Below are 14,213 nucleotides of genomic sequence, written 5' to 3'. Positions count from 1 at the left end.
CTGCATGCTTTTGTCCTGCTTGCCAATCCAATGCAAATGCCAAGTCATGGAAGGTAAACAGGATTTGGGAGGCCGCCTGCTCAGGAATGCGAGGATTAGCCTTCACTCTGCTCTTGATTCGTTGCTGTCAGTCTAAATGGGCCCCATGCTCTGCGCTTCAGAGAAAGTGCTTCATTTTATACACACATAATTCTAATGCTAATCAAAAGAGTAATATTGTACTTTCTATTGTGGTACAGTCGACAGAACAGATAAACCTTTCGTGGTAGTGGACCTAGATTTGATTTCTGATAAAGCAGCGTACCTAGCTGTGAGAGAGCATCAGTGAATTACTGAAGTCATTTAAGCTTTAGGTACCTCACCTAGGAAAATAAAATAAAAATACCTACTTTACCTTGCAAGGATATTGTATAGAAAATATATAGAGGGTGACCATGTAATTTATCATCCAAAACACAATTCTCTTGAGAATGAAAAGTGCATTAAAAATTATCCCAAGATAATAGCAGTATATTATATTATGTTATGTTATGATGTTATGTTATATATTATATTTATTAGTTATATTCCTGGGTTTTATAATATAATAAATATAATATAATGTAATATAATATAATATATAACATTATAGTTACTATATAGTATACATTAAATATAAAAATATTATTAATATATAAAATACACATAAATTTACCATCATGCAAGGAGGCTGGTACATTGTAGTACCTGGTGTCAGTTCCTTTACCTTTTATTTTGGAATATTTAGAGTTTACAAAACACTTTTACATATATTACGGCATTTGATAATCACAACAGTCTTGTAAGGTATATTTACTTGTCTTGCTCTTATAAGTAAGGACACTAGAGATTAGAAAGCATAATTACCCTACTTGAAATGTGAGGGAAAGTAACATAGCTGGGATCCAAATCCAGTCCTTTATCATTTCAAATACATTGTATTATTTATATTTCCCTATAAATTTCCCAGTTTCCCCCAAAGCGCTTGTAAACACATTTTCTATGCAATTGTGGTCTCATGTGGCTCGTAAATTTCTCTGAAACACCTAGTTTTGATCTCAGTCTTATTCTGTGCTTTGACATGAAACTTAAAATAGTCCATGTGATGATGTAAGTTCAGTCTGAAACTTGAGGTGTTTCTTAGGGGACTAATAATGGTCAGTTCAGCCACTTCAGGGGTTTGCTGCCATCTCTTTACCCTCTGGTGTGAGGTATAACATACATGGGCTTACACCAAGCACTGGAAGTTCTTCATCGCTTGTCTCTGCAGGTGTCTGCTAACATTGATATTCAGGTGGCCTTTCCCCTGTGCTTCCATCGGCTGATGAACTTGAGTGCATCTGCTGTTGAAATCCCGTCAGACTGTAGGATATGCTCAAGCCCGCTGGCTCTTGAAGGCACATCTGTGGCACTTTCTGAGTCATAGAGCCAGTATTTGGATGTGCCCTGGGTCCTATTTGGCCAGGGGCTCTGTGGCCCTATTTGAGATTTATCTGCCTGGTCATACCATTAGCTGTTCCTCCTTAGCCATGGGGGATTCTGTGGGGGATCTCAGGGCAAGACAAGCTGTGTAGGGAGAGGGTCCCCTGTGTTCTAAATGTCCAAAAGCTAAGTAGGGATTCCTTTGCCCCTTTCTTCTTCTCCAAACCCACATCACTGCCTCACCCTAGGAGGGAGGGCATATAGGTCCACATCAAAATTTCTCTCACTTGCTTTTCTCTCTTCTCTCTCTTCCTAGTCCAGAAAGAGTATTTATCTGACATCTGAGGATTGGGGTGTTTAGGGGTTGGGAGTAGGGAGATGGTTCTGGTTATAATCTCATTGTTAATGCCAAGATCTTGGCCTTTGGGATGCTAAAATCCAGGAATAAATATCTGGTTTCTCTTTGTATTTGTGCTCTGGTTTACCTTCCTTTGGGGGGAGTGGAGGTCAAGGTCTGATTTAAAGGTAAAAGAAAATGGCAGAAAAATCCAAAAAATTTCCTACTTAAAAAAAAAAGTCACTTCAGTAAATGCTTTACCACATTATCCTCCACTCTCATTTTATAGCTTTCTGTCATTTTGTTTTAGTCTTGTTTCTATAACATTGCACATTTAAATTGTATTTGTTACACTACTAAATAGTTGCTGAATATCCGTATCACTAAATGTGCGTGATTCACAATAGTGTCTTCAAACAAAATGATGACTAGTACATATTTAAGGTGGGTACATCACCATGCATTGTTATGTGATTTAGAACCTTCTGATGATCGCTTAAAAGCTTAGACATACTTCTCCATTTCCTCTTCCCCACAATCCTTGAGCCCACTCTAATTACGCTGTCATCTACACTAGTCCACTGTCAATGATTTCACACAGCTAAATTCAATTCTCAGTCCTCCTCTTAATTATTTGCAACATTTGAAGCAGTTGATCAATCCTTTCTTCCCGAAAACCAATTTTTTCATAGCTTCTGGAATTCTAAATGCTCCTAGCTTTTCTCCTACTTCATTTTCCCAGTCACCTTCCCTGATTTTTATCTCATCAACCCAACTGCTAAAAGTGAGAGGTGCCCCAGAATTCAGGATGTTCCTAGGTTCATACATCTCCAGGTTACCTCATTCGGTCTTGGGTCTTTAAATACCATCTGTATACTGACATTTATAAATTTATGTCTCTAGCCTGGATCTCTGCCCTCAGTTCCAGACTCTTATACCGCACTGCCTCTTGGCATCTTCCTGACATGTCTAAAAGATATCACAAACTTATCTTGTTCAACATTGACTCCTGATCTTTCTTCTAAAATCTTCTCTACCCAATCTTTCCTCATCCCAGGAAATTGCACGTCATCGAATTTCTTAGGCCATAAACCTTGGAGTCATTCTTCACTCTTTTCTTCTCACACTACATAGCCAGTCCAGAAGCCACTCTACTTCCCACCACCTCCACTGTTGCTTGGACTGCCATGATCTCAGTTATCACAATAACCTCCTAATTGTCCTCCCTACTTCTTCCCTTGTGCTACCCCCATAGTCTATTTCCACACAGCAATCAGATTGTCTCACTTCTTTCCTCATGATGGTCTGGTGTTGCTCTGCCTCCAGTCACCATCCTTACACTCATCTCTGTGGCTCTGCATGACCTCCTCCCCACCCTTCACCTCACTCCACTCTTTCCTTTGTTCTCTCTACTCCAGCCACAATGGCTGCCTCCTTTTATTTAAACATGGCAAGTGTCTTTCTGCCTCAGGGCTTTTGCATTTGCTCTTCCTTCTGCCTGGAACGTTCTTTCCCCTGATATTTAGATGGCTCACTCCATTACCCACTATGGGTCTCGACCAAGATGATATCTTACAAGTGAAGACTTCCTTGATCACTGTTCTTAAAATAGTGTACCATTCCAATCCTTCCATTCCTCTTTCTTTTCTCTGCTTCATGTTTCTCCATTGCACTTATCACCATATAACACATTATTTATTTACTTGTTTTTGATTTGACATTTTTCTTCCTGTATAGGAATCTAAAGACCATAAAGCTTCAGGGATGAAACTTTGGTCTGTTTGTTTACCTCTCTAAGAGAACTTGGTGCTTTATAGTTGCTCAATAAATATTGAATGAATGAATGAATGAATGAATGAATGAAAACTCAGGGGTAGTACTGTTACTCAGCAACCAGCTCAGTGTTATGCACATTATAATTGTTAGTAAAGACTTGTTGCATGAATGAATGAAATGGGTTAAACCTATGAGCATTTGTCTCAAACTCTAAAACTCACTATATATATATATATATATATATATATATATATATATATATATATATATATATGTATGTATGTATGTATACGTATATATACATATATATAATGTATATTTATATAATTAATTTATCTTTTCTGTGGTTGTTCTCAGATAGTCTATGAAAGAAATCATTAATTACTGTTGAATTCTTTTTTAGTGGGCTTAAGCACAAGCCCAGTATATATACAGGGTAAATGAATTTGGTTAGTAGCTACCAACATGACCTACCACTTTAATATACCATCCATCCTCCACCCTGCCCCCCTCCACCAGAAGAGCATGTGCCAAAGAAGATCATAGAGCCATATCCCTTGTTTTTGAACTAAGGGTTTTGTGAGGTCACTCTACTCTTTCTGTATCCAAATGTACTCCCCGCTATGGTGCAGATTGCTTTTATACCCCACACTGTGAAGAATGAATGAGTTTGGAATAGCTAGAAGAGAGCTGGTTAAGTTGTGTGCTTTTGCCAATACATGCATCAAAATCTGTGCCACTTATTTCAAAAAGAGAACATAACAGATGATAGAGTTTCAGAAAATGTGTACAAAGATATGCCTGTGATTTTTTAGAAGGTTCAATTTTATCTAATGAGAGAGACTGGTATTACATTTTTTATTTCTCCTCTTTTCTCCCCTTAAGACCTAAAATATTATTATCCAGAGAAAATGCCAGAAAAGTAAAATAGAAAAAGAAACTAATTAATAAATCACCACCAATAATCTATCATTGACATTTAAATCACACCACATTGGCCTTATCAATCATACATCCGTATTGGGATCATGTATATAGGAAATAAATGAACATGACAATGGTTAGGTTAGCTTTTAAAATTAATTTATTTCAGAACAAAGGGAATAAAACAGATGAAGTATAAAGTTAAATTTTTTAATAAAATATTCCAGTGAGCTGCATGGAAACATAAAATTCTGTCTGTTAGATTTTGGTTTTGTCTGATAATTTACCCTTAGAGAAACTGCAAGTAAGCAAATATGCTTGTGTCAATTAGGGTGAAAACATTTGTAAGAATCTGAAAGAATAGACTAAAGAAAGCTCCTGGATTGAATAAGTGATTATAGCAAGGTTACAGGATACAAGATTAGTATACAAAAGTCAATCACTTTTCTATATACCAACAATGAACAATTAAACTAAAAACACTGTGTCATTTTCATTAGTGCCCCAAAAAGAAATACTAAGGTACAAATCTAACAAAATAGGCATAAGATGTATATGAGGAAAACTACAAAACTCTGATAAAAATAAATCAAAGAGAACTAAATAAATTCCACGTTCATGGATAGGAATTCTCAGTAGTGTCAAGATGACACTCTTTCCAACTTAATCTCTAGCTTTAATGAAATTGCAATCAAAATCCAAGCAGGTTACTTTGTGGATATAGACAAACTGATTCTAAAGCCTATATGAAGAAACAAAAGACCCAGAGTGGCTAACACAATATTGAAAGAGAAAAACTAAGTTGGAGGACTGACACTACCTGACTTCAAGATTTACTATAAGCCACAGTAATCAAGAAAGTGCAGTATTTGTGAAAGAATAGATAAATAGGTCAATGGAATGGAGTAGAAAACCCAAAAATAGATCCACATGAATAATGTCAACTATCTTTAACAAAGGAGTAAAGGCAATACAATGGAGCAAACATTCTTTTCGACAAATGGTGCTGAAACAACTGGACATCTACAAGCAAAGAAAAAAGAAAAGAATCTAGATACCGAGCTTATACGCTTCACAAAAATTAACTCAAAATGAATCATAGACTTAAATGTAAAATGCAAAACTATAAAACTCCTAGAGGATAACAAAGGAGAACATCTAGGAGATCTTGGGGATGACAATGGCTTTTTAGTACAACACCAAAGGCATGATCCATGAAAGAAATAATTAACAACTGAACCTCTTTAAAATTAAAGTTTTCTTTGTTAACGACACTGTCACGCCACAGTGAGAAGACAAGTGACAGACTAGGAGAAAATATTTGCAAAAGACATTTTAATAAAGGACTGTCATCTAGAATATGCAAAGAACCTTAAAACACAAACTGAAGAAAACAAACAATCTGATTAAAAATGGGCAAAAGATCTGATCAGACACCTCACCAGAGAAGATATACAGATGCCAAATAACTACATAAAAAGATGCTCCACATCACAGGATTGAAAACAAAAAGAGTGAGATACCACTACACACCTATTAGAACCGCCAAAATCAAAACACTGACACTAAATGTTGGTGAAGATGTGAATTCTCATTCATTGCTGGTGGGAACGCAAAACTGTACAGCCACTTTGGAAACAGTTTGACAGTTTCTTTCAAAACTAAATATACTCTTACCATACAACCCAGCAGTTGTGCTCCTTGATACCTTGATATTTACCCAAAGGAGTTGCATATATATATATATATATATATATATATATATATATATATATATATATATATATATATATATGTATATCCACACATAAACCTGAATATGAATGTTTATAGCAGCTTTATTCATAATTGACAAAACTTGGAAGCAACTAAGAAGTTGTAGGTGAATGGATGAATAAACTGTCATATCCAAACAATGGAATATTATTCAGCACTAAAAAGAAATGATCTATCAAGCCATGAAAAGACATGGAGGAACTTTAAATGCATATTACTAAGTGGATAATGCCAACTGGAAAGGCTACATACTATATGATTCCAACTGTATGACATTCTAGAAAAAGGAAAAACTATGGAGACAATATTATTGGTTGCCAGGAGTTGTGAGGGACAGAGGGATGAATAGGACAAGATTTTAAAGTGGTGAAGCTACTCTGTATGATAACATAATGGTGATTATATGTCACTATTCACTTGCAAAACCCATAAAATGTACAACCCCAAAAGTGAACCTAATGTAAACATGGAATTTGGGTAACAATGATGTGTTAATATAGGTTCATCAATTATCACAAACGTACCACTTTGGTATAGCTAAGGCGGCGGTGCAGTGTTGGAGTAGGGGGTATATGGGAATTCCCTGTACTTTCTGCTCCATTTTGCTGTGTACTTAAAACTACTCTAAAAAAATGAAGTCTATGTTTTAAAGATCTGAATAGACAGCTCTCCAAAGAAGACATATGGATGGCAAATAATCATATGAAAATATTCCCAACATCATTTGTCATTAGAGAATTGCAAGAAAACAACAACATAACAATATGCAGCTATTAGAATGGCAAAAATCCACCCCCCCAAAATCAAAACAAACTGACACTGTGAAATTGCTGACAAGGATGTGAAACAACAAAAATTCACTCATTTCTGGTGGGAATGAAAAATGGTACAGGCACTTTGGGAAACAGTTTGGCAGTTTCTTATAAAGCTAAACATAATCTGACCATAATCCAGCAATTGTGCTTCTAAATATTTACCCAGCCAGTCTGATAACTTATGTCTGCATAAATACCTTCCGGTGAATGTTTATAGCCAAAACATAATTGCCAAAAATGGGGAGTAATGATGTTCTTTAATTGGTGACTAGATAAACAAACTGTCATATCCCCATACATTGGAATATTCAGTAATAAATAGAAATAAGCTCTCAAGCCAGAATACGACATGGAAGAAACTTAAATGCACATGCTAAGTGACAGAAGTCAGACTGAATAGACCACATACTGCATAATTCAAATTGTGACTCGACACATTTACTAATGGATAAAAGTGAAGGAGGAACCATTCTGTCTTCCTTTTTTTTTTTTTGCTTTCTGTAGTTTTGGAATAGCTCCTTAATAGCTCGTACTGCCTTCAGCCTTACCTGTAATCCTCCAGTTCATCTTGGCATTGATATAGCAGTGAACTTTATAAAGCAAAAAGATGATCATGTCATCTTTGTGTTTATAATACTCTAATGGCTTCTCATTATTTTAAGCCTAATTATAAATTCCTTAGCTTGGTTTATAAGCTCTTCATAACTTTTCCAACCCAATCTCCCACAGTTCCTCTCACTTACATCCTTATTTTGTTAGGCTCTGGTTCTCCATACACACAATGACTTTTCAAGTCTCTATGGGTTTTTTTGTTGTTTTTGGTTTAATAGGATTATGAAGATAGCAGTAGGGACAGTTATGGGGCTACAAATGGAGATATCATATTGTTATGGGTAACCCCTTACACCCCCCAGACTAGAGTCATAGGCATAGCCTATTAAGCCTATATGTGCCCATATAGGTAGGAAGCAAAATGAGTCTGGAGCAGAGGGTATGTGTAAGCAGAGTAACTTGTAAGATCCTTGGTTCTTTAGTAAAGAAGGCATGTAGTAGGGCTATATAAGATATTCCTCTGCTTCTCTGGGGTACTTAGTCACTTTGACTCACTTTTTTTATTTTTTAATTAAAGTTTATTGGGGTGACAATTGTTAATAAAGTTATATAGATTTTAGATGTACAATTCTGTAATACATCATCTATATGTCAAATTGTGCGCTTACCACCCAGAATCAGTTCTCTTTCCATCACCATATATTGGATCCCCTTTACCCTCATCTACTACCACCACCAGCCCCTTACTCTCTGGTAACCACTAAACTATTGTCTGTGTCTATGAGTTTTTTCTTCATTTGTTTGTCTTGTTCTTTTGTTGTTTTCAGTTTTATATACCACATATCAGTGAAATCATATGGTTCTCGACTTTTTCTGTCTGACTTATTTCACTCAGCATAATAATCTCAAGATCCATCCATGTTGTTACAAATGGCACTATTTCATCGTTTCTTATGGCAGAATAGTATTCCATTGTGTTTATATACCACAACTTCTTTATCCAATCATCTATTGAAGGACACTTTGGTTGTTTCCATGTCTTGGCCACTGTAAATAAAACTGCAATGAACATTGGAGCACACTTGTCATTATGTATAAATGTTTTCAGATTTTTGGGTAGATACCCAGGAGAGGGTTTGCTGGGTCATATGGTAATTCTATTCCCAATTTTTTGAGGAACCTCCACATTGCCTTCCATAGTGGCTTCACCAATCTATATTCCTACCAATAGTGTATGAGGGTTCCTTTTTCTCCACAGCCTCTCCAACACTTATTATTTGTTTTGTTGATGATAGCTATTCTAACTTGTGTGAGGTGATATCTCATTGTGGTTTTTATTTGCATTTCTCTGATGATTAGTGATGTTGAACATTTCTTCATATTTCTATTGACCATTTGTATGTCTTCTTTGGTGAAATGCCTATTCAGGCCTTCTGCCCATTTTTTAATTGGATTGTTTGTTGTTTTGTTGTTGTTGAGTTGTATGAGTTCCTTATATATTTTGGATATTAGCCCCTTATCGGAGGGGTTGTTTGTAAAATTCTTCTCCCATTCAGTTGTTTGCCTCTTTATTTTGCTGATGGTTTCTTTTGCTGTACAGAAGCTTTTTAGTTTGATATAGTCCCATTCATTTATCTCAGCTGTTACTTCCTTTGCCTTTGAAGTCAAATTCATAAAATGCTCTTTGAATCCAATGTCCATAAGTTTAGTACCTATGTTTTCTTCTATGCATTCTATTGTTTCAGATCTTATGTTTAGGTCTTTGATCCATTTTGACTTAATTTTGGTACATGTGACAGACAGCAGTCTAGTTTCACTCTTTTTCATGTGGCTTTCCAATTCTCCCAGCACCATTTGTTGAAGAGGCTGTCTTTTCTCCATTGTATGTTTTTTGGCATCTTTGTCTGACTCACTTTTATGCCCCCCAAAAATCCAAATATTTTCAGTTGCCAATTTCTTAAGTGCTATAGTAATAAAAGCATAGGGAAAAAAATTCAGACATTAACACATGTGTTTTCTCTTCCAGAAAAAAGTTAAAAATCCAAATTTAGTATCCAAATCCCTTGAAAGTTTAGAAAAATACTTAATAGAAATAATTATATTTAAATATGATGCCTTGTTAAAAAATATTATTTTTAATAAAAAATAAAAAATTGTAAATTATTAAATTTAAACTTCTAGTTTGACAAAGTTAGTAATTTATTTCTTAAGCATCACTCATAATTAAAATGAATAGTTTTCCACTTATATAAAACTGGTTTGAATTCTTGGACACAGAATCCATAGCTTTTGATTTATTAACCTTCAAGATACAAATGAAAAGACAAAACCAAATGTGTTGATTACCATATTCTAAACTTAATTCTTCTTGTCTCTACTTTCAGTTTAACTCCAGAAGACTTACTGTTATTCAACCATACAAGTTAACTTTTTAATTTAAAATAATTTTTTTCTTCATTTTACATTCTTTATAAGCATTCCCATAACTCTACTCCCTATCAAACATGTTATGGATTTTAAATTATGGTCCTGCTATTTTTTGCATTCTCATCTGTCATTATAAAACACAGTTGCCACTATCAGATTAACTCTTACCTTACCATTCCATAACAAAATAAGTCAATTTTCAGGACTGGAAATGCACTGAAGCTAGACTACCAGGTTAACTTTTCAGAGACATGAATGCTTTCCTAATAATTATTGGAAATTATACCATTTATCTTTAGAAAATTTTTTGTACAGAACAGTGACATTTATTCTGTAACTCTTTCTCAAGGTGATATTTTTGTCAGAATACAGGATAAGTCAATATTTTCTGGCTTAAACAAACACAATAATTTAAAAGCAATCCCTAGACCCCCATCTGGAACTAATTTACTTCTTATTTTAACTTCTGGCATTATAAAATGTTCACTTTTACATTGCATTAATTTTACATTTCCATTAAATTGCTAAATTTCTGTTTTATGGGGCTTGAGGGTTTTTTATACCAATTTATTTTGACTGTCACAAGAATACAAGGGTACAGTTGAGGTTGAGGGTGGGGGATGGGTCTACTTCAGAAACTGCGGCTATATGAACAAATCTTCTCCCATGGCTGATCTGTTAATTTTCTTAGTTCAGCTAGAAAGTTGGAGGAGTTGAGGTGGAGGAGGACTTAGAAAGCAATAGAGATCATCATGAGTATGAAAATAGAGTTCTAAGCCAAGTCCTTTGCTCTTACTGTGAACTATCCACAAGGGACATCTTAACCATGCACAGTGCACTTACCAATCACTAGAAAGTGTCACTTGAGCAATGATCACTTCCTTCGTCTTCAAGTTGTTATATCAGCTGCCAATGGGACAGTTCAAGCAGTGCCTGGGACATGATAGATATTCAATAAATATATATTGAATGTATGATAGATGGGTAGATGAATGAAAAGATAGAGGATGGATGGATGGATGAATGGATAGATGGATAGTATTTCTATACCTGGACATTTTCATTAATATCTGATGTTCGACAGGTTCAAGTCCAGCCTCACTTGTTTTTGACTCATTTCCCCACTATATTCTGCCTGTGAGAATAGTACTACACCCAGACCTTTATTCCATATTGACTAATCCCTCTCCCTCACTCTCTACATCTAACCAATAAACAATTTTTATAGGTAAACAGATCAAATGGAGCCATCCCCTTACTCAGAACCCCTGTGTGCCCATAGACTTCAGCATAAAATGCACATCCTCAGTGTGGTATATAAGCTCCTTCAGAGTCTAGGCTCTGAAGAACCTCACCACCTACCCCCAACATGGCTCCACCCACACAGCACTCAACCTACCCTGTGCCAATAGCTACTCTTCTAGACACTAGAAAACAGTGATGAATGAAAGAAATTTCATGTCCTCATGGAATATACATTCTAAAAAAGGAATCGAGTAAAATAATTATAATAATAATCGTAATGATAATATATAGGCGTTTCAGTTGTTTTTATTATTATTATTATTATTACTAGTGGTGGTGGTGGTAGTAGTAATCGTATATTTATGGAAGGCCTGACTGGGAACCTGGCAGCAAAATGATCTCATCTCATACTACACTGCTATTACTCATTCTGCTTTAGCCACACTGGCCAGCTTGATGTTCCTGAAGCGTATCAAACATGTATTCCTGCCTTACGGCCTTTGCAATAGCTGTTCCCTTTTGTTGGAACACTATTTCCCCAGATAGTTTCCCTCATCTCTTTCATTTATTGCCTTCTCAGTAAGGATTACCCTGGTCACCCTCTTAAATAACAATTCAAGGTCTTCATCCCCCCAATGCTGAATCCCCCTTTCCCTGCTCTACTTCTTTTATGCCATAGCACTCATCACTTCCAGTCTACTATGTAATTTATTATTTTTATTTTTTATCTGTCTCCTTCTATTGAATATAAAATCTGTAAGGTCAGGGATCTTAATATGAATTGTTTACTGGATTAGTCGAAACACCTAGAACAGAACTAGCACAGAGTAGGTGCTCAATAAATATTTATCCAATGAGAAGAGAGCAGGGAGGATGTACCATGAGTTAGTTTAAGTTTTAACAAAGTCATTGGCAGCTGAGAAGAGAGGGGTTTAAAGGGTTTCGGGGTGCAGTTGAAGGGACACCACTGAGGAAGCGATTGTACTATCATTAACAAGTAAAAGCATGGGATGAGAGTGGTAGTGATGAAAACTGTATGCCATAATGAAATTATAATAAAATTGGGTGCTAAATAATATTGAAGTTCTATAATTGCCTCAGTAAATGGTGAATGTCACCTAAGCATCTCATACACGATTTAAATAACAATAGAGCCTTTAACAGATTATCACGTCCACAGATGAAAATTACTTTCCACACAATGAAAATTACTTTCATTCCTTAGACTAATAATTTACATTAAAATATGATTGGAAACTTAAAAATAGAAAATGCATTTGTCTTTTCCATGGATAATCTGACAGAGAGAGATGAAAACAACAGTTTCAAAGAATGAACATATCACATGTCAGTTTTTCAAAATGGTTTTTGATGTTTTTTATTGCATTTGAAGTAGATTGAATTTTTAAACAAATGTGGGATTCAGTTGTTAAAACAACCACCAAATAATGATGTGTGTCTCTTAAAAAAGAACATCGAAAATGTTTATACAAATTTCATGGATTAAGCCAGCACCACTACCCCACTGGAAGGAGGCTTTCTAAAACGGAGCCAGTAACCCACAAGTCAGCAGAGAACACTTATCAACAACGAACATTATGTCTCAAAGGTGTACCAGAATCATGCTTATATTAACGAGCAAGTTCCTTAGAACCAAACCCTAGAGCTAATTTACTCCAGTATTAGACAAAAATCAAACATGGTAGCATTATTAACATGGCTTATCAGTCTTCAGAATAATAAAAGTACCGAAGTAGATGTACAGATAGATTATTAGAGAACATCTCAGTGACTGTGGCAAAAAAGAGAAAGCCATGATATTTGAGAGAGGTATTTTATTTGTGTGTACATGAAAAATATATTAATATACACATTCAAAAACTGAAAATACTTAAAAGCCCTAACACTCTAGAGTTGTTTTGCCTTAACCACACTACAACTTCTAAAAGTACTGCCACATAACTGCACGGGGCATTGATCAAGGTTCTTAAACTAGGATCTAGACACTTAAAAATGATTTGAATTATGTTCGGTATATGCTCAGTTGTGAATGACGATGGAGTGTCTAGTGCATCTTAGAAAGATTTCTTTGAGAAATGATTAAAGTTTAAATGGTCTTGCAATCGGGGTACTTCCAACTATAGTTATGTAAAAAATGTTGTTAATTTTAATAGTGCATTGCTTGAAGATGCCAGATAAATGAAGGTTGCAATCTGTAGAGTTAAAACTCCTATTCTGAGAAAAGATGAAACTCTTTCAATATTGCAGTTAAGTTTACTGCTGTCTGGTGCTTACTATTTCTTACATGCAAAAAAAAAAAAAAGACTCAGTCTCTAGAGAGTGAACAGTGACAGACTGAAAATTGAAGATAAAAACACAGTGTGCTCGCTCACTGTGGGAAGTATTGTAAGGTCAGTGGCCTGCTACTTTAGGCACTGCAAAAACTTTGGCTCAAATCCAGCCTTACACTCTGTAATTAGAAAGAACATCTCTACTTTTAGTCTCCAGCCAAGCCACATATACTTGTGGTCTGTTTTATGAGGTTCTGGTTGCAATTTGCACTGTGATCTCTCATATAAGACACTGTGGTAGGGGGTATAGACCTCCAGTTGATTCTAACACAGGGAGAGACTGACAGTAACTTTCAACTAACTAGTCTTATTTCTTCAAGGAGTATCTTTAGACTTCTGTATACAAGGTATTTCTGTAAAACTAAAAATACCCTAATGATAAATATTTTGTAAGCTATAAAATATAACAGACATTGAGTCTTTGGTTAGGGTCGATGAGATCCCAGGAAGGCCATCCCAGGTCTTCAGAGGGCTCATGAGCCTGCTGAAGTTATATGCCACTCTGTGTACATCTATTGTTCCAGGGAAAGGATCCAAAGCTTTCATTCCATTTTTAAAGTATCTATGATA

The 14,213-nt window shown here is 35.5% G+C and overlaps 1 protein-coding gene across 1 annotated transcript in view; it reads left to right on the top strand.

Annotated features, from left to right (window-relative positions):
• Positions 1–14,213, top strand: part of RERG (RAS like estrogen regulated growth inhibitor) — a 94,061-nt gene that overhangs the window by 67,104 nt on the left and 12,744 nt on the right. The gene's annotated exons all lie outside the window — the stretch shown is intronic.

Source organism: Rhinolophus sinicus, chromosome 1 (genome assembly GCF_057876585.1).
Source record: "Rhinolophus sinicus isolate RSI-liver-muscle chromosome 1, RSI-T2T, whole genome shotgun sequence".
NCBI classification, from domain to species: Eukaryota; Metazoa; Chordata; class Mammalia; order Chiroptera; family Rhinolophidae; genus Rhinolophus; species Rhinolophus sinicus.
Note: the sequence above shows the minus strand (reverse complement) of the source record. Positions and strands in the feature narration are given on the sequence as shown.